At 37.0% G+C, this 22,818-nt stretch overlaps 1 long non-coding RNA gene across 1 annotated transcript in view; it reads right to left on the reverse strand.

Moving 5' to 3' along the window:
• The window catches only part of LOC120491445 (uncharacterized), a 106,497-nt gene extending 99,620 nt beyond the window's left edge, over positions 1-6,877 (reverse strand). The window contains exon 1 of the long non-coding RNA XR_016169011.1: positions 6,574-6,877. This is a non-coding gene — a long non-coding RNA (uncharacterized LOC120491445). The remainder of the gene's footprint in view (positions 1-6,573) is intronic.
• Between the last annotated feature and the right edge of the window lie 15,941 nt (positions 6,878-22,818).

Below are 22,818 nucleotides of genomic sequence, written 5' to 3' on the forward strand. Positions count from 1 at the left end.
TATTTGCAAAATTAAATGTATATTGATAGCTAGATGATAGCTATGACGGATGGACGGATAGATAAATAGTACTATACACTGGCATTTTTATGAGACTCCATTCGGGACACAAAATGCTATCAAATGTGCGAGTGATCTACATTCACATGACCTTCTAAACATCACAAATGTTTTAAATGTCAAATAGTCGTATAATCAAGATTACCTTTGTTCACTGACAACATTATTCAAATGTTAAAATAGAGCCAGAATTCAGGAAGCACTTCAGATCTCCATAGCAATAAGCAGTTGATAGCAAAAGTGTGATATGATTCAGAGGGAAAATAAATGCTGCTGTTAGGGAAGGAGATATTGCAGACCAATGCAGTAATTGCAGGCAAAATGAGATCTGAATTAAATTCAGTGATGTGTTCATCTTTTCCAAGGGTGATGAGGTGTGGAATAGTCACCAGTTTATAACTTTTAATGAAAGCGGGGGTGCTATTTAAACAGCCTTAATTTGCATTTTACATATTTACAAAACACGTGAAAAGGAATAAGCCCCTCACCCCGGGAATAATTTGTGCTCCCCTGTTTTTAGTCGTTTAGAGCTGAAAACAATTGTTGTTGTTTTTTGTGCCTTCCAGATGGTACTTAGAAATATCAATTACAAGCTAGTTCAACAATTTGCAAATGAGTGCATGCATTAGGAACGTTGCAGTATGTACTAAAGCAGCATGTCAGGAAATCACATCTGTCATTTAGAGAGCATGCAGCGATCTAAATCAATTAAACAGCGAGAAGCAGAATAGTCTATATTTAGAAGCATCGTCGAGATACAAACAGCGTAATCACTAAACTACACTGGCCAGTGTGGCTGCTGTAACAGGAAGTGGCAGAGGGTCAACAAACCAATCAATCACAATGGTGGAGAGGGCCATACCAAGTGTGCCACATTTCTCACTACAGTGTTTAATGACCCCAATACACCTTTGTCACTCTGTGGCCTTTTTTTTTTCTTCTTTAAAAGAAGAAAGAAAGAAATGGAAGAAAAAAAAACAGTGGTTTGGGCCAAGATTGTGGTGGGCGTTCAATCTTCAAGCTGAAAATAATGGATGTGTTATTTTACCTTGGTCTATGGCCTCGCAGATACAACATTACATTAGAGGCCAAATACAAATGGAGAAGCACTCTAAGAGGGTCATCGGCTGCACACTGTAAACTTAAAAAATCCTTTACCTTTAAGTTGTAGTAATCCAGTATTTTCTATAGAAGTAGACAATGTAGTTGTAGTAATATGGTTGATTGCTTAACTTTAAAATTGATAATGCACGTTCTGCTTGTTCTTTACAAAATGCTCAGAAATAAATGTTGAGTAGAGACTGAAAAAAGCTATAATTATACTCATATACTCTAATAATAAGACTCACATCTGAGTCTTACAGAGACTGTTTCAAGGATTCTCAGGTATAAATATGAATAATGATGTGTAACTGATCACAATTCAAGTATAAGTACGAATAAAATGTATTACATTTGTCTTCGTTTTAAGAAGAAAAAAAAAGCTATGCTAAAATGTGGTCACATTCCTGTGGAGATAAAATATGATATCCTATTTACTAATGCAAGTTTTGAAGATGCCAGCAGGACAATAATATTAGCTATGAGAATGAATTTGAACATAAAAGCTTTAAAATACTAATAAATGCCGGGAAATTCTGTTAGTCAATCTGAATATACTGTAAGTTTCCAAAAAAATATTACGCAGCACAATGGTTTTTAACATTAATAATATTTATGATATCATATTTTGAAGGATCAAGTGACATGAAGACTGAAGTAATGGCTGCTGAAAAAAGGCTTTGCCAAAGGAATAAATTACATTTTAAAATATATTAAAATACAAATCAGTTATTTTGCATAACAAATGGCGTCCTGTACTACATCCCTCTTTATTTTCACAGCTAATGCTACATTCGGTTGTGCACTTGAGTATTAAAAACATCCAGTATATCAAAAAGATCCACAACATCAGTTGGCAGTGAGAATCAAACGTCTTTCCCTCACAAAAGAGTTAGGCCTTTGTTTTTGAGAAAAGTGAAGAAGAAAAAAAACTATCAACTTTTGCAAATAGTTGTGGAAGTACATAAATTAATATGTTTCCTCTCCTATTTGATTGCAGACTTTTTCTTACAAATTTAAAATAGATTTTGGGCCACTCACACTCTACTTCTGGTGTTGTAAATACAATTTGTTAACCAAATTGTAAGCAGTGTTTGGTCTAGCATGTTATCACTGGAGAGAGTGTTCATATTTGGCACCCTAGGCCTAATTGGGTCCGTAATGCAAATGTTGACCTTAAAATTTGTATTTCAGTGCAAAACCATCTTAAAAATCCTTGGCCAACATAAAGCTATTCTTACTAAACAACTTTGATTTTTAAACAAAGAGCACATACTACAGCCTAGACAGGGCAGTGTTTGACAAATAATTCTATAGCCATAAGGGAAATATAAGGTGATGTACATTTAATCAGAAAGTTTGTATTTGTTTATGAAAACAGATGCTATGATAATGCATTCATGAAGAAAGCTGTAAAAGTACAAAAGACAATAACAATTTCTGGTTGCTTGGAGAAATACAAAACATGAAGTACTTCGTAACTGGAATACTCAGAAGTCAGAACATGATGTACTTTGTAAATGGAACACACAGATGGCAGGTTCTTTCTAAGTTTAAATTCAGGGAGTGAAAGTGAAAGTCTATTAGTTCTGCAGCTGGGTCAGTGTAAATTCTGAATGAATGGAAACAAGCAAGATGAGCACATATTAAAAAAAAAATGCATAATAATATATGCACTTGATTGAAACGGATACATTTTTTATCCGATAAGAAGACATGGAATTACGGAAGCCCTGAACCGCAACCTAAAAAAAAAAAAAAGTCAGTAAAAAAAAAAAATCTTAAAAAAAAAAAAAAAAAATCTGTAAAAAAAAAAAATCTGTAAAAAAAAAAAAAAAAAAATCTAGCATTTCGAGATTAAAGTCGAAATGTTTCGAGATTAAAGTCGAAATGTTTCGAGATTAAAGTCGGAATGTTTCGAGATTAAAGTCGGAATGTTTCGAGATTAAAGTCGAAATGTTTCGAGATTAAAGTCGGAATGTTTCGAGATTAAAGTCGAAATGTTTCGAGATTAAAGTCGGAATGTTTCGAGATTAAAGTCGAAATGTTTCGAGATTAAAGTCGGAATGTTTCGAGATTAAAGTCGAAATGTTTCGAGATTAAAGTCGAAATGTTTCGAGATTAAAGTCGGAATGTTTCGAGATTAAAGTCGGAATGTTTCGAGATTAAAGTCGGAATGTTTCGAGATTAAAGTCGAAATGTTTCGAGATTAAAGTCGAAACATTGTGCAGTGCGCGTCCACTGGCTCAGAGCGCGTGTGTGTGTGAAGTCGAACTGCCATGGATAAACACAAAATAGTAGCTTTTTACTTTTATCTGGGCTTTCAACAAAATTCTACACACGTCACACGTGCTACTGAGGTGTTTTCGTGCTCGTCTAGTCAACACTATCTGGGTCGAGAACACAACAGTAACTGTTCGGTCTCCTCTTCCCCGTAAATACGCTCTGGATACATTTTAAGTGCATCATTCTGTATCCAATCATTTGGCCGGATCCTGTGATTTTCTAAGATTTAATAACCACTTATGGTTGAGGAGAGATTCTGTGATATGATTGTAAAGCACTTTGAGTGTAGGCATATATGAAAGCGCTATAAATGCCCTATTCATTCATTCATTCATTCATTCATTCATTCATTCATAAAGCTGGATTTCTCCATCCAGTCTGAAAAGTGTTTTCCGTGTTGGTTTTCCTATAGGCTAAAGTCTATTCCGGCGCAGTATATTTTATAACGTCCTATAATGGTAGCCTAATGCTGGTAGATTGGCACCTGTTGAATTTCCTTTGATGAAACAAAACACACACACACACACATATATACAGTGTGAAACTCGCTATCGCGTAGAAGCTGCGCGTGTGTGCTTTCCATTGTCTCACATTGCCGCACACACAGGCATTCATAATGGCCAATAGCGAGTTTCACACACTGTGTGTGTGTGTGTGTGTTTTGTTTCATCAAAGGAGACCGAAAAGCTACTATTTTGGGTTTATCCATGGCAGTTCAACTTCACACACACACACACGCGCGCGCGCTCTGAGCCAGTGGACGCGCACTGTTATGAATGCACAATGTTTCGACTTTAATCTCGAAACATTCCGACTTTAATCTCGAAACATTCCGACTTTAATCTCGAAACATTTCGACTTTAATCTCGAAATGCTAGATTTTTTTTTTTTTTTTTACAGATTTTTTTTTTTTACAGATTTTTTTTTTTTAAGATTTTTTTTTTTTTTACTGACTTTTTTTTTTTTTTTAGGTTGCGGTTCAGGGCTTCCGTATGGAATCCCTCAATGCCCAAAAAAAAAAAAAAAAAACGACTAGAAGTAACTTTTTACCCACATGTAAAATCACTCGCAGAGCGTAGGGGTAAGGTTGGGGTTAGTAGAATAAGTTGATGTACTTGTAAAGTTACTTCTAGTCAGTGGAATATCTGTTTGGAACCGTCAAAATGAAGTGTTAGGAGATATTAAGCAGACAGTCTACTACTACTCAAATACTACAATGGGAGTTAGCTGACATGTATATGCAACGTTACTTAGTCAACAGGATGTCTAAAATGACAACATGACATCATGACTTTTGAGTAAACATACACACCACTTTCAAGTCAAGTGGCGTGTTATCTATACGCATTTTGAGCTATCCGCATGTATGTCTACGCCGTTAAATGTCTGACTGATTCCACGTGCATGTACACGCTGTTAAAAGTCCGGGCGAAAAGAGGCAAAACGTAGATCTACATCTGGGGAGCGATATTTCTTTTCCTAGGATGGTAGGGGAAGACTCTTAAATGCGATTAACCACAGTGACGGGTAGGTTTAGGGCCAGAGTTGGGGTAGGTCAGATATTTATATATACAGTAATGTAACGTTAAGTCAACAGCGTTCATAAACACGCTGAAAAGCGATTATGAGTGTTGAAAGCACACCAAAAATGGAAATACGAATTGGCGCGTCACACATACGCCATTTCATGAGATCAGTCTGAAAATGAAGAGTAACAGAAAAAAGAGCCACAGTGGCTTCCCCGATTTTTATTACAGATAATTTGCACCAATTTTCCAGGAATTGATGACTGTGTTCTCTTAAACACATGGGATGGAATCACTGCTTTATTCGCAAATGATTTATGCAATATCCCAATTTTGTGCACATAAGCTAAGTTCGCAACTTTGGATGGAAACAGCCTCGTTATTCCAGGAATCGAGATATGGGTACTATCACTTCACACCATCTTAGCTGTGCAAATATTATGTCCACATTATTACTGTATTCCAGTGTGTGTACGCAATAATTGTAAAACAATATTTTACAAGAGGAATAAGCACTGACCCACTGACGAGTTGGTCGATTGACTACTCTTCTAGTAAAAATGAGTCCTGTCAGCAAGGGGTGCATGATTATAATGGTGCTATATTGGTTATCTGCCCATTTTAAAGATTATTTAATAGGCTATATGCACGCATTTGTTCCACATTTGACGCAAAGCTGCTCTTCAGTTTCTGGTTGGGGAGATTTAAAGTGGAGGAAAACAGAGAAAAACAGGATTTTGGCAGAGTTTTCGCAAATTTACTGTCCTCCCGTCTTTGAAATGAAACTTTAATACGTTTAGATGTAATCTTATACATGGTTATGTTTATTTAATATAGTAAACAAAGAAGCATAAACAAAATGAGGGGGTGTCTGTTTTTGTAACGTTTCTTTAGTTTAGCCATAGAGTATAAAAACCAATATAAATTTTCGGTATGGCATTGGACTCTACGATCGGCGGAAGTAATCCAGCATCTTTAGACCTTCACCGGAAATACCTCCGTGCAATACCAGCCCATTGGTCCATATTGGATATTTAACTGAAAGTTTTCCCTTTTATAATTACTGGGGGTAAAGAGAGAGAAGATGCATCTTGAAGAAATTGCATCTTGGAGAAAGTTTCAAAATGGAATTTGATTTTATAATCTGTGTGGATCAATTTACTCATACAACCTTCCTCCTAAAGTGAATATATGTTTGCGCGAATTTCCCGCATTATAAAAGGGAGACCTGCGAGAATGATTAAAATTATGTGCAATCCCCGCAATCCTGTGCTGAAATTGCAGCCCTGCTTAAGTTATATGATTTGTATTTCAAATATAGCAGATTGGGTAGAGAACACAGAAGATTTGCAATGTTGTACAAAAATGCTTGAAATCTAAGAGGAGACACTACACAAGCTTTGTTCAACTCCATCCTTTTCATTTTTGGACATTTCATCAGCCATGTTTGACACAAACAAGCACAATCAAGTATCCATCTTTCCATAGAATAAGCAGGCCACAATGTACAGATAAGCATCAGCTTCTTGTACCATGCTTTGATCAAAGCCAAAATTCTCAACCACAGCTTTTAGAAATAAGTTCACCCTTGTTTACTCACGCATTGGATGAATTTCAGAATCCTTTCAAAGCTGTCGATTCGTGTCACTCATGGCTTGATCATTCCAGATGTAGGCCTTGATTGGGCCTACCACATGCCTGCATGTCCTTCTTGGGAGTTTGACTTAATGCAGTGGCTTCTTTCCTTCTTAAGCCACTACCGTGAGGGAAAGTATATTTGACGCCACATCTGTTTTAACAAGACTTGAGTTTTATTGTAACAGAAAGGTGAAAACTTGAAGACAAAACTCTGTGCTACAAAACAAACTGTGGTGTAGTGTAGGTCATAAAACTGTCTCCCTTCCCCTCTGCCCTTGCCACATCACTTCCTGTTTAAGATGGCTACCTTCAGGAAGTCCTCCAAAAGGGGTTCAATTCCTTCCCTTACCACAGGGGGGAGAGCAGATAGTAGTAACACACAACCATGACATTAAGTAACATTATTAATAGCCTTATGGCTCCTACACAACCTTTAAACCCAGTAAAGACACTTCAAAAGTTTATGTGCTCAAAAGAAACTTCAGGAAAAAAAATCGTTGTCAAGAAGCCTAAAATAAAAATGGAGACCCAAGATATATTAATTATTTTCCATTTCACTTTTGGCTGGAGCGTTGCACTTTGATTTATGGGATGATCTCAGTTCAATATAGGCAGAACCCCATAAGGCAGAACCCCATAATACAACAAGCTCTTAAAATGCACTTCTCTCTCCTGCTTGCTCTTTTCCCCCTCTCTTTCCCTTTCATCTCCGTTTTACATCGCTACAGGCCCCGCATACTCTTAACCTTCTGTTCTTCTCCAGATGGCAACTCAGTGCCGGAGATATCCAGAAGAGTGACCTCTTACTGAGGGTCAGACTCCCTCTCTCATGCGATGGAGCTCCAGCTTTAAATAACCTGTAGCCGCAAAAGCCCCCAAAGGCAACGAATTAGCATCAGGCTGGACTACAGAAGACAGAGGTGTAGCTTTTGCGAATATTCCTAATGGCTGGTTTTATGAGAAGAGATTCATGCCTTTCTTTCTTGCGCATGCCTTTAAGAGCGATAAGCTTTGAGAGATTGAGATGATAATGCCGGAGGAAATAAATGGGAGCATAGAGAAATCTAATTTAAAAAGCAAGGGGAAGTGCAGCCTTGTAAACAAAATTCTATTTCACATTGTTAAAAGGTAATTTGTCTCCTTCGTGGCAGGCAGGGCCTTCATAAATAAAACAGCGAGTATTTCAGGTGCTCCCCTCGTCTTCTATTTCTCCTGCGCTTCTCTCAAAACAAAACTTTTTCTTTTGCCTTTCTTTTATCGTGACTGCACAACGAGTGGAGGTTGAGGGGATGAGAAAAGCTACGGGTACATGAAACGGGCTGAATGGATTTAAAGACTTCCAGGCAAGATTTAAAGGAGAAACTTTTAACCCGATAGCACAGCTATCTGTTTGTGAAACCTGTTGGAGGGAGTGTGTTATTCTGTGCGTGTCGCACAGGGACTGCAGCCCTGGAATGTGCTCAGGGTTAATGTGTGTAGCCGGAGGAAAGTGCAAATGTACTGAATTTAAATTTCGAATGCTGCTCTCGGTACCTGAGGTGCCTTTCCTAGTTAATATACATTGGTAGTTATTAAAGAAAAGTCCAAATTACAAGGATGTGCACATGTACAGGAGCCTCTTAATGAAGAAAACCTTTGAGAAGACATATGCCACAAGCACAAAGATATGAAATATTCTATTAGGGTCAATAATAATGAGAGTGCATGATAATTGTGTGTGTGTGGGTGGGGTGGGGGGGGGGACTTCTAGTTTGAAACACACAAAGTTCTCAGTTCTTAGAACTTCTAAGTTCTTAGAAATTAATTTGTGGAGCTTTCCTAAAAAGTTTCAATTTAATGACTATAAAAATCAAGATTTAATTCATGTTTTTTAGCCTTTTGGGACATTTATTTCAAAAGAAATGTAACTTTAAATGCCTGTTTTACAAAAATCAGCTCCAATCAGACAGTGTTTTGAACTATTAAAGGCTAAAGCAGTCAAAACTGTGAGAAACTTCCGCAGAGTGAAACCTTATGGTATCCATAAGCAGCTGAAAGTAGACGGGGCACAGTGTTGAACATTTCCAACTCCCAGAGCGGCTGAATCATTAAGTACTTTGCACAAGGTTACCCAAAAGGCCCCATGTATTTTGCATGCCCTTCTGTACTGACATGGCAACCACTGTCTGTCTGTCAGTGTGCTGATTTAAAGCACTTGGAGTTAATGTTGCATCCACAGCTGAATCTATTCCAATTCACCCACCCCCGAAACGGGGCTCTAAATCAAGCCAGGCATCTACATGCAAATTCAATTAGTGAGATTTATGTGACTAACGTGCTCGTTATGGTGATAGTGACAGAAGGGGATGTAAGACAATGGCGTCCAACTTTCAAACCCAAAGAAGATTCTGCAAGCATAAAGTTTTAGCTTACATGGTTTATTTGTCCTCTGTGGATATGACAACGCATTCTCACCCCAAGGCGTCACCTTTGACCATGCTTCAATATTTTGAAGCGATCCTACGGCGTAAAGGAAAGGAAAGCGTCAGTTAGAGGATGCGGTTAGGTTTAGGTATGGGGTGGGGGTAGGGTACACGCGATCCTAGGGCGTCATCTAACTGACGCTAAAAGGCGCCTAAAGCGTCAGATATTGAAGCATGGTCAAATGCTTCCCAAGGCGTCAGTTAGGTGACACCTTGGGGGTGAGAATGGGCTGGATATGAATGTATTTTGCGAACGTTTCAAAACTAAACCTACATGTGTTTAAGGCTATATTATTTGTGCTCTACATTTTGCTACACAATTAAAACTTAAGTCAAAGTCACAATTTTCTGCCCAGAATGTTGCCACCCTAAACTGAAAACCAACATAATCATCTTATATAATTAAAGTCCCCCAATTCTGCTTTTTCTGATATTACTGCAGTATAGCTGCCTGATTGTGAGTGTAAAATGTGTTCAAATTTTGAAAGATCAATGTGCACAATTAATATTGTCTCTCAAAAGAAAGAACCGATTCTGAACTGCCTGAAACAAGCTGTCAGTAATTCCAGTCTTACTTCCTGATGGAACCTAAGTAGGTTCGGCCCACCCTAAAATACTATAGCTAAGGACCGGAAGAGCTTGGTTTGTGTTGTCGCCATGTTTTCTACACTGCGAAAACAAATCAACTTTCAAATGATGAGGACATGGGCTTGAATTGACACGGTAAAACCATAAACAGTATGAGAAGTGGACAGAGCCACCTCATTGGAACTCCATTGAGACAAGTGATGCCCGTTTTTGGCGATTTTTTTAGCACTTCCATTCCTGACGCGTAGACTCAAACCGACTCAAACAGAGCTTGACGACGTAGATGTGACGTGAGCAACCCGTCTGTCTTCTAGTGGCTGTGGCATGAGAAATCTGAATCATTCCCTTCAGAAACTTGCGGAAGAGTGTGAGTAGGAGCTGTCCGTGAGCTAGGAGCAGAAAATTTTTTGCTAGGTATTCTGATTAATTACTTTGTCATTTTGCCTCCATGTTTCCCTGATTGCCAGCGAGCTTCTCCTCCTGTCCATACAGTAATCTCTCTACTGTGTGACAGAGAGTCGCTTGGTTATGACGCAATCGTTTGCCTAATTTTACAAAAAATAAACTGCTTCTACGGGGCCATAACATAAGCTACAAGGTAATGGAGCATTTTATACATTGTCGTGTTTCTTAAGAAATAAATAATGGACAAATGGGGTCTTCAAATGCCTCAGATGTAAAGTTATTCGCTGTCAAAGTGACGCCAAAATGAATGGGAGTCAATGGAAATGCTAACGCAAGTGAAGTTCTGCTACAATATGGCAGCTACCGCGAGGCTTCAACTTCCGGTCGATGGATTACCCCCTTGGGGAAAACCGACACCATTGTTCCTGTTCACATCAAAGTATACAAACGCTGCGGAAGCTTCCAAAGCTGAAATTCAGATATGGTAATGTATGCTTCGTTTCCGACACGTGTTATAAGTGGTAGACCAATCATAACAAACTGGGCAGTCTGACCAATCAGAGCAGAGGAGGCTCTCGGCAAGGAAGGATTTAGTGAGACCGGATCCTTGATCAAACCGTGAGAACTTATACTTTTACTGTGAGAAAAGTATATTTTGAGAAAATTAAAGTGTTTTTTGACCTTTGATGAATGTAAAACTATTATAGTAGACCTCCAGAGCTTAATTAGGAAACTTTAAAGTAGCATAAAATAGGCACTTAAATAATTTATATTTTTATAGTAGCTGTCATATTTTAGATTCAGGAAGTAGACCAGTGTATTCATGAGAGCTATTTCTGATGACATTTTCTACTCTACACTATAACCTACAATCCTTATAAGCATTAAACGCATTCAAAAAAACAGATTCATACCAGAGGAGAAATTCCTCGAACAGTTTGAACACTAAGAAAGAAGAGTGAAGAGAAACACTATGAGTGGGAACGGTTACCAGGCAACTTTGGCTGGTCAAGTCGATTTGTTTTTCAAATCCAATATGTTGGACTGACTTTAAACTCTGCAATTTGCAAGTGATCAAGTCTCAGTGTGTAGTCATTTTCTAGCATATCTTCATTGCTTGCAATATTAAACAAACAACAAAAAAGACATCAGCATGGTGCCAACAGACTTTCTTCTTCAAAAATATGCTCCAGGAAACTGGGTGTTATGAAGAGATATCACAAATCAAAACAATAATTCAGTGTGCATGACAAGTTTGGTATGGTTAGGTATGAATGCAACCAGGTTTAATGTGTGTGTGTGGGTGTGTGTATTGAAAGTATAAATAAATAAAATATTAGTTTAAATTGTAATAATATTACTGGGGGGTTTCAACGCTCTCACAACTAAATTCGTACAAATTCTTATGAGTGAATAAAAGGTGGCTAATTCGTACGACCTCACCCATCTGAATTTAGACGATTTGTCTAAACCTACATGATGGGTAGGTTTAGGGGTGGGGTCAGGGGTGGGTCATTTGTATGAATTCATATAAATTTGTTATCTCATAAAATATGTACGAATTCGCAAAAATCGTACGAATTCATACAAGCGAGGTCATGTGAATTCATACAAATTTGGTAACTAGTAAAATATGTACAAATTAGCAAAAATCGTATGAATTCATGCAAGCGAGATCATATGAATTCGTACGAATTAGCCACCTCATAAAATGTGTACGAATTGTCGTGAGATCGGGTTGTTTTTTTGTTCTGTATTTTTGATGATAATAAACTACAAATAAATGCAGGCTTAAAAAACAGAACACTTCTTTCAAAAACATTTATAACAGTAATGTTCCCACACTTTTGACCGGTACTGTATGTACAGTTTGAAAAAACAGAACAGAGTGAATGAAAAGTTAATAAGAAAAGGAGATTTTGTGATCTACAGACGGATTATGCCAGAAGCAATTCCCTTTACGTTTTGTAGCCAGCACCCTTTCTTTTCTTCTGAAAACACCTGCAAAAAATGAATGAATTTCCCACATAACAACCCTTGTTCCGAGTCACGGATTCAGTGTGCTGCACCTGAGTGTCAATCCTACTAATACATTGCATTCGATTAGATCTTTCGAGACGTCAATCACTGAATGAACTGGAAGCACCCTAGTATTCTCTGCAGGATTAAGCCTGTGTTAAATTGGCTGCTTTACGAAAAATGAGCCATGAAACGAGTGAATAAAGCAGGTTCATAGAACGGCAGGTACGTTTGAGAGAGAAAAAAAGAAAGAGATGGAAGGGGTGAGAAAAAGTGCGACAGTCCTGTGTTTAAATTAGAGAATTACTTCTCTGGCTCTACGGAAAGGTGGAAAACTTCAGGGAATTATTCACTGAAAGATAATTAAATGCTCCGTGAAACTTTAAATAAGCTAAATAAATTGCTTTTCTCAATTATGCTTCCTTCCACCTTCATTTTTCCCCGAGTCCTCAGGTGGGCCAATGTATATGGTGGCCTCTGGGATTGCAACACTTCAGAGACAGAGAAACAAGCTGAAAGCGTCAACACAACAACAAATCCAAAACAGTTGTATGTATCTATCAATACTGCAAATTTAAAGGTGCAGTGTGTGATTTTTAGCGGTTCGGTTGCGAGTTGCACTAAGCTACGGTGGCTAAAACAGGACAAACATATCGCCGTCTGAGACAGCAGAGAATAGCCAGAGTAAGCCAAGAGTATGTAACATTGTCACCGTTTATGTACAACAGTCCATTATAAACCCCATCATGGATTCAAAAGTCTGTGTCACTTTCAATGCCTGTGTCACTTTCAAAGCATTGGTTTCTCTCCCCGGGCGTAAGAACCTGTGGCACAGGCTTCTGATACCAGAGAGAGACCAATGGATCACTCAGGAAAGGGAGAAGACAAGATACTCGTATCAGTCTCCAATCGAGTAAAGGGATCCATTTGCGATCCCAAGGAATAAATTCTCCTCACTGCCACAAAAGACGTGGGTCCTGCACCCTGAGAACTGCGGACCTGACCACTTTCCTCGAAAAACTTCTCACAATGTTGCCAATCAACCCACTAGAATGCTGATACCACATACCCCATTCCCAAACACATCAATGTTAAATAACACAAGCAGGGAGAAACACACAGATTTCAGAGCAATTGTTTCGCCATAGTGTTTAGATATATCATACAGACAACAGTAAGTATAACAGACAGAGACACAGCTCACTTACTGAGGCAACAGAAGCTAATTCCGGTTGCACCGGATGTGTTTTCATCTCTTCCTGGTCATGATGTCATCACCCACTCCTTACGTTCATTCCATCCATTTCATTGGTTGACATAGATGCTTCAGACGCATTCACGCTGGATGCGTTCCCAAAGCGTCATCGGCGCATTGCGAGTTCCCTCGAAAGGAGAGTTGATTTACATAAAATTTTCAAACGAATCAGAAATCAGAAGAAAAAAAAACATCTAACCGATACTTATTTTTTTGGATTTTAAAATGTATTTCTTTTTCATAATTTTAAAGAAAATTATTTTACTCTTAGTCCGGTATGAATAAAACAACCCCATTATTTAATGGGGTTGGAGCAAATTTTTTGAGTCCTAGTACTGTATGAATAAAAACAACCCCGTTCAGCAGTTCATTTAGACTTGCAAATCGGATCTGCAGAGACACTTCAGTTGGTTACTAACCCTTGGCCCTTCTATGAATTATACAACCTGCGGTTTAATATTAAAAAAAATAATAATAATTATAAAGCTCTCCATCAAACCAAAGGACAGTCAAAAGGATAACTTTTGCATAATTTTACCATTTTTCCCGCTTTTGAGTTCTTTCCTCTTAGTCTGAGATCTAATGGACATTTCCCTCTGCTCTTTTAAATATGGAATATGCATATCTCATAAATGAATTCTCTGCAGTACTCACTAAGCCTGCTTCCACACTCAGGTTAACAAAGTTGTGATTGGTGTGCAACTCTTTCCTAAGGCAAATGTCAATGTCAGTATGAGTCGATCTAGTCCTAACAGAGATCAGTATGGTATAATACCAGCTTGTGTGATATTGTGGGGTTTGAATTCCAAGTCTCTTTAGGTTAATTTACTGGGTCAGTGAACCTGCATAAAAAGTCGATGAAAAGATTAGAATGGGAAAATAAGTATTAATTTAGTACAGTTAATTATTAAAAAAACAAGTGTTTAACCAAGTATAATTTTATCCAAGCTCCCTCAACTCTATGCTACAGTCAATGTACAGTTACAGTTGACGCAAGCTGTTCAAATCTAAGCTATATAAATAATTCTGTGATTTGTTAAATAATACTGACTTTTACCTATTAAATTAGTGAAATGGCAATCAAATAACTGTATGTCTTATGTTTAAAAAGTGAAAAAATATATAAAGAGAAAGTGAAATTAAAATTAGGTGAGAATAAGTAAAAAAAAAAAGAAAAAAACATAGTGTAAAAATAAATACATTGTACATACATTCATACCATACTTACATACTTGGTGTCAGTAGTCTGTAGGAAAGAGGTTACTACATTTTCACTGATTGTTACTCACTGCCGTCAAGTGCTACAACTAACATCTGAACTTTATGATCGTTAGCATAACCAGCTTGGATTCCATGCCACAATATGTACTGAAAAACAAATAATAATCACAGGACTTTCTTTGAGTCATACAAGCCACAGTAACATAACTGTCATCACACAGATTGCAGGAGAAACGTAGCAACATTGTGCGTATTTTATAATCTAAAGCCGTAGCGTCTGGTTTCTCTCCCCCACAACGAGTTATTTTGTCAGTCAGTGGCTAGTAATGAGCGAGAGAGATCTCAGCTCGTCTTCCCTACGCTTTTATTTCCTCAGTACCACATGGAGATCTGAAGTTGGTGGGTGTTAGTTCTCCTACTCCCAACCCTCATCTGTTCTCCTGTCTTTCTTTTCTCTGTACAAACACCTTCCCTTCCTTCATTATTTTTTTAAGAAGATGGCTCAGCATCAAAAGCCTCTCTAGCGGAAAGAATTGTCACTTCAAAGTGCGGTACCTCCAACCCCCTCAACCTAAACACTCATTTTCAACAAATAGCATCAAATGAATTGTTAAAGATTTGAAAAATCTCAAAAATGAAACATTATGTCATTAGCTACTTGAGTCATGTCATTTATATGGTGTGATTTTCTTTCTTCTATAGACCAGGCCACCAAAGTACACCAAAGTACTCTTTTCCATTCAATGAAAGTGAATTGTAATCAGGGGCTTTCAATCTCCAAAAAAACCCCGGCATAAATAAATTGTAAACACCTTCTAAATTTTTTGAAGCCACTTGAAAGCTCTGTGAGAGGAGCAACTCAAAATTTAAGCCATTATTCACAAACAGTCTTCATTTCCGCAATATCTCTCCAATTTGCATGATTTATTATGTCCATCATCAAAAGCGCCACATCGCGATCGGATTGCCACAAGACATATGAGAGCCAATGACGTCTGGAATCACTGATGTCAAAGCTCATGTGACGTTCTGTTGTGTCATATTTAAATATTGTAACAACATGAGCAAATAATGACAGTTATCTTTTAAGAATACGAGAAATAATAGCCATTAAATGCTCCTTTACTCATTGCATTCATTTCATTCACACTAACAAATATAAATTGGTCAGGTTATTCAATTTTATTTGCCTGTGGAAATATAATTTCCCCTGGGAGACAATGCTGTGTATATTTGTGTGGGCTGTATGCATATGTGAGCAAATGTTCTTCAGTGGTATTGTGTGCACCATATGGCTCAATACAATATCATATCTCTGCTAATGTTTTAGGATAATGTGCTATAAATGTCACGTTAACATTCATCTGAAGACTTCAGCTTTCTTACAAATAATACGTGTGTGGATCTTATCACATTCTGTCCCCAAATATATGGACAAATATAATCACTTCTAATCCAAACTGAGAGAAATACAACACTTGATTTAATCTGTCTTAAGTGTTTTCTTATTCAAGAAATGGGTGTATGTATGAGTATGTTGCAGATAAATGAAAAGTCCAAATAAATGAATAGTTGATATCACCCGCTATAAAATGCAAAAGACTTCATTGGGATTTCGGAGAGGCTACAGAAAAAGCAACCGGCCCATGCGAAAACAATGATAAATATCGGAAGGACATTACATGTAGTCATGCAATGCTGACGCTGTTAACATTAACAATTTGAGAACAAAGTATAATTTGCACGGTTTTCCTTGATAAGCGATTTTTAGATTTAATCAGAACCAGAACAAACGTGGATGTTACTTACGTGTTGAGATGACATTTCCTGGTGAAAATACTTATGTTGGTCATACTTCCAAAAAATGTAATCTGTGATTTAGAAATGCCAGTATCCACACCGCCAGGGTTGACTGACAGCTGCACACTCTCCTCAAACATCGTGTTCATCCACGCTGTGTGGTGTCGAACTACAACTCGCGTAAAGTTGATTATTCAGTGAATGAATGCAATTGCAGATTTTAAACAGAGATGGCGACAAAGAGGAAAAACTGCTGCTGTGGCTTTAAATTTTAATTTGCAGCTTGTACTTAACATACTTCATCGCTAGAAAAAAAAACTCAAACATAAGAAGTATTATGCAATCATTTACGACTTTTCTCCTTATATGATACCCTTTTGGGATAAAATTGTTCTTTAAAAAAACCTATGCAGAACCCCGATGAACCTTTTTACATGAATGACATGTATGAGAAGAGAGAAAAAAAAGAGATGAAGAAAGATACATTGAGAGAGTGAGAGTGAGAGAGAGAGAATGAAATGACCACAGGGGACAGTCTGGCTGAAACGAGAGAGGATCATCATGTTGATCACCGGCTCGTGGCAGGGGGGACGTGAAAAGTGTCGCAAAGATTACACGAGTACACGGGCCACAGCGTGAGCTTTCACCATATATGAAGAAGAAAAAAAAAACAGCTCAGGATCTTGGAAGAAAAAAGATTGAGTGAGGTGAAAGTGTATGCGAGACAGAAGAACAAAAGGCCGTATCGATTTCGGATAGTACCCTGCACCAGAGCGAGATCCAGATAGCCGCCATCATTAATGTCAGCCCAAAATTCACACAGATCAATTTTGAGACTAAATAAAAACTGGAGTTAATCTCCCTGCCCCACTGAACACTATCAACCTCCAGCAAGAAAGGATGTGTCAAGGTTATCTTTTATATACAATGCCCACAAGTGTACACTTAAAAGTGACCCGAGCTGGAAAAATGAGTGCACACAGACTAATTTCGAGCTAGAGGCAAAACAAGTGAAAATTATCACTTTTTAATGTCAATCGATTTTGAGGTGTTCACAAAAATTAGTTCATTAAGTCATTAAGCCCTCATCTGGCGATCCCAATGCACCAAATAGCGATTAAACATCTAAAATTATCTTTATCTGTGCGTTTTCTGAGAGGAGAACATTTCCTTTGTCCATGAGAAATGCAATTGCTCATTCTCCTTTTGCCAACACAGGTCACAGAGTTAGGATTATTTTAAGGATTTATTCTGGCATCAAAAAATTGACGATTACCTCAATTTTCTTTGGTTGTGCCAACTTATTAGATTTTACAGTGTACAATTTTGTTGCAACCAACACAATGAACTCGTAAAAAGTGTTGGAAAGGAACTATTAACATGTTTATCATTATATAATGTAAATAATTATTCTAATATAGGATTTTATGAAGCAACACACAATACTGGAGTGAACTACTCCACCATTCACAGTGACAGACACACCAAACTGTAGTTTCTACTCGTTAAACCTGACCTTCAATTATTTAATGGGACAGTTCACAAAAAAATAAATAAATAAAAAAAATATGTCCTCATTTAATCCCGAATGTTGATCTAAACCTGCATTTGCAAGAAATTAATAAATAATAAATATATGTTTTATATTATTTTATATTTAGGGCTGTCAAACAATTAATCACGATTAATCGCATCCAAAATAAAAGTTTGTGTTTACATAATATATGTGGGAGCACTGTGTATAATTATTCTGTGTGTGTATGTATATATATATATATATATATATATATAAATACAAATACACACACATGCATGTATATTTAAAACAATATTATTTATATATAAAATATTTATATATAATATAAATTATATATAAATCTATATACAGTATATACATGAAAATATTTCTTAAATATATACAAGCATGTTTGTGTATTTATATATAAAATAATTATACACAGTGCTCCCACATAATATGTAAACACAAACTTTTATTTTGGATGTGATTAATCGCGATTAATCGTTTGACAGCCCTAATTATATTATATTATATTATATTATATTATATTATATTATATTATATTATATTATATTATATTATATTATATTATATGAAAGTAAATGGGGTCCCAAGTTGTTTGGACAACATTTTTTTTTCAAAATATCTTATTTTGCATTCTGCAAATAAAATGTGAGGGTGAGTAAACGACAGAATTTTACTAGTTTAAAAACACAAAGTTCTCCGAGTGAACTGAAGCAGCAGCTCAAGGAAAGGGCGAGCAGGATATGCACCTTGCAGAGGGAAACAGCATACCATCTTGCCCACAGCCACAAAATTGCAGTCTTAGATGCATTAATTATGAGCCATTCTGTCAAGTGAGAAGATGGATTTTGTTTATAAACTTTTTGGGAGGGTAAGGAGTGAGGTTGGTGGAAGCATGTGAAGAATCAGTGGTTAAAATTCATCTTTACTATGACACCACACCAGTGTAATCCTAAACTTTTGCTGTGTTCCCTTCATTTTACTGACAACTGCTTCTCATCTGAGTTCAATGCAGGACTCGCAAAATGCTCACTCTTGAAAGATGGTGTTCAAAACGTAGTTTTGTGTTTTATACTGTGTAGGTCTCCTGCTAACTCACATTATTACTGTCTTACATAAGAGCATAAGTATTTCAGTATCGGTTGTGGGCCACTATTACCTAAAACAGTGTCTAGTAACACAGATTGTCAGTCGCTCTTACTACTTTGAAGAAAGACTAAGCATGGACCAAGATTTTATCAACGTTTATGTTACATCAGTCATTAACGCTAGAGCTTGGCTATACACTGTTATTGATAGAGTTTCCATATTCAACGCAATAAATTTAAAAAAAATACTCGGTAAATAAATAAGCACAAGTAAAATAATTGGTTGGACATGTACTAGTTAATGCTGATGGTGAGGAATGACAGTTGCACATCTCATAATGTACCTCAAACTGAGAAGTGCATCACTGAGAAACTCCTGCTCAAGTCGTCCTTGCGATAAAGGTTCAGGTTGAACTAATAGATATTTCAACGTTTCATCATCGGATTTGCGCTCGGTTTGATACAATCATTGTTCATTACTGTTTTTAGTTTACGGTGTAGGAAGCCTCAGGACACACAGAGCTGACGTTGTTTTGGCAATTGGTGTTTTAGTTTACGACAGGCGCTGGCCAATCAGATCAGAGAAGCTCGCGGAAAGGAGGGCTTTAGAGAGATTGATTCATGTGAGAAGTCGTTTGAGAATCATTAAATGTGGTGATGTGCCAATATATATTATGAGAAAATTAGACCTTTTTTTACCTTTGATGCATGTAAACCTGTTGTAGGAGACTGCAAAACAACATTAGGAAACTTTAAATAGCATAATAGGGGCCCTTTACTACAAGGGGTCATCTAAACTTGAGGAAAAATCAGAGGGGAGCTTCTGTAATGCAGTACATTGCTAAGTCCCTATATCTCAATAGATTGATTCAACATTTTAAAACATAGAAAGTTTACTGCCAATAACATTATTCCAATTAAATGGCTTAAATGAATAAAAACTAAATCATTTTACATCTACAGTTTAAGTGGATGTTTCTAATGTTGCCATATCCCTAGAAAGATGTCCTCTCTCATCTCCAAAGAAATACTGTCAATTAAAAAAAAAAAAAAAAAAAAAAAAAAATCTAGAATCAAAATGTTTCAGGCAAATTTTTTCTTGGAAAAAGTGTTTTAATTAATTATCATTAAGAACACTGGCTAACTTTAGCTCTTTACTTTCATCCCTTAAGGCATTATTAAAATGTACGTACACATTTATAAAGTGTAAATGAGCAGAGCATATCTGGTCCTTTTATAAAATAAATCAAAAGAATCAAATTAATTAAAAAATTACAAAGTTCAAAAGGTTCTGCCTAACAGTTCTGAATATTTCATAATTAATTCCCTTAAACTTTTAAATGGAATGACATGCCATGCTCTTTATGTAAAACGTCAATTTTAATGAAAAGAAAGCTGAATATATCTTGTTTCCTATCTACAGCATGAGTTCCTGGAACACATTTTGGCAACCTTGAACATGTTTGGTTCCTTAACTACCATTATACAGAGGATGTGTTGTGCACGAAATTAGTTCTTAGATGCACATTTTTATCAGTGAGACCCTGAAGGTGAGCCAAACCAATATTAAGAGAACAAATTGTGTGACAGAGGCTCATCAGAACCATTACTGAGCCGATTATACAGCATGTAAATCACGCCGTGTGTCGCAGTCAGAAGAGAGGAGCCAGACAGACCGATGACCATTAAGCTGACAGAAAGAAAATGAAGAGTAAAAACACCAAAGAACTTGACTCGTTTCTCCCCAATCCAGGTGATTAGTAGTCCCTCAGTCATCCAATCTTCACTACACTTTCCCCACCTCCCTCTGATTATAGGGCACTTTTTAATTCTGTCTTAAAGCTGTGCCAGGATCTTTAGAGCAGACACCGTAACAATCTTTTGGCAAGAGTGAACCATCATTAAAATCAAGAAAACCATAAAATACGGGAGAGGATAAATGTGTTATTTCTCACCAAACAATAAAGTCAAGCCAACCAATTAATCAACGTCTAATGACAACAAAAGCAGTGACTGATTAGGGCAGAGGAATGACCTGGATGGACATTACTGTATGAGCCAAGAAACAAATAACATCTCCTCACAGCAAATTTCAAAATGATAAAAAACCTAGCGTTCAGCAGCTAGTGATTAAATCTGGTGTTAATTTACAAATATTATATGCTTTATCACTTGTTTAGTGATCATGCCGGGTGTTTCCTTTGGGTGTTCACACTTAATCAACATCTGCATTTTTAATCTCCCCGCCCATCATGCTCTTCGGTCTCTTGCCTGCAAACAGTGGTTCCAAGCAAGGTATAGTATTATTAACTTATCAACTTTTAAGAACTTGCCTCACTGAAGCAAACTGAATTAATTATAATTTATAGTGTTTGTCATTATTTGCCTCATTTTACCCAAACATTACATATGTGGTTGACTTTACCTTGTCAGTATTTTTTACCTCAGTTTAATTTTCCGCGCTTTTGATCTGCCGTTCATTTTGAGTTAACCATTTCACGGGTAGGCCTAAACTAAGACGTAAAAAAGTTTAGGTCCATTTTAAAGGATTGTTTTAACGAATAGTAAATAAGACACCGTCACTGTCATCCCATCAAATTGATTGCTCTTAATATAATATGTGCACCCCACGGCTCGAGCACCAATGGAAATGGCGGCACAGCGCATATACTGTGAGGCCTATGACATCTTGAGAGCGAAATGCTCTAGCATCGTTCTCGTGGTAATTTGATAACATAGCTATGCGTATGTAACGTTACAATGCTCCAAAAACGCAAAAACGTGCTCGATAACTAACGTTACGGGAGTAAAGCACTCCATCATCCGACAGATAGCAACTCAAGACTGGGTAATCAGGTTGTGTTACTCCCATTGTTTTTGTTTAATTTTGTTTTAGTTGAGCATGCATTAGCAAGTGTCCTAAAGTGAGAGATTATTTCTGTACAACTTAGTCCTAGCTTTATAGTTGTAAATCAACTATTTAGTGCTTATGTGTGAATATAAAGTTTAATTGTTTTGACAATTGGCATAGGCAAGTGGTAGTTCTTGCTGTAATATGTGTGTGGGCATAAAACAGAATTTGTAGTGAAACACAAAGTGACCTCATTGTATTGAGTCTGCTAGTTTGCTTATTCCTATGACGATAAGCACCCACTGGCAAACGCATAAACCAATGCCTGTGCCCACACTTGAATGTTGTCATATGCATTTGGTAACAAACCAAATTCTTATTAGTTTGAACACACATGCATACATGTTTCTCACATATTATGGTAGCCCTGTTTGTGCTAAATAGAGTGTAATTTCACCTGTGCCATTAATATGTTTATAAGCAACAAGCGGAGACTGATTTGTGCACAAGAGGGATAAAATTTACAGTTTACCACCTATTCTGGTTTTTGGAAGCATTAACATTATATCCATTGTGAAGATGAGGATAATGCTGCTCGTAGCCATCAAACACAGGCTCCAGAATTACCTTCTATTGAAGAGACAAATGTTGACCATATATGTGAGACAGCTGATAGCCCACAGCAACCTACAACCTTTCAAAGCCTGGATAAGTGTGCATCAATTATTTCAAAATTGATGGCAAGTAATGTACCAAATACTGTTTCTTCAACAATAGAAAGCCTAAAAGACTTCATTTCAAAAAAAGGCATTCATAAACTTGGTTCTCTATACTACATTCTCTGAAACATTCCACCAAAAGTAAATTCAACTCTAATGAACATTCTTCTGGTATCGTTGTTCCATTCACAAGACGCCAAAAAGTATGGAATAGATTCAATATTGAAGCCTTTTGTGGACTACATACCAATTTTAG

The sequence above is a fragment of the Pimephales promelas genome, chromosome 6 (assembly GCF_988280905.1).
Source record: "Pimephales promelas chromosome 6, fPimPro1.hap1.1, whole genome shotgun sequence".
Taxonomy (NCBI): Eukaryota; Metazoa; Chordata; class Actinopteri; order Cypriniformes; family Leuciscidae; genus Pimephales; species Pimephales promelas.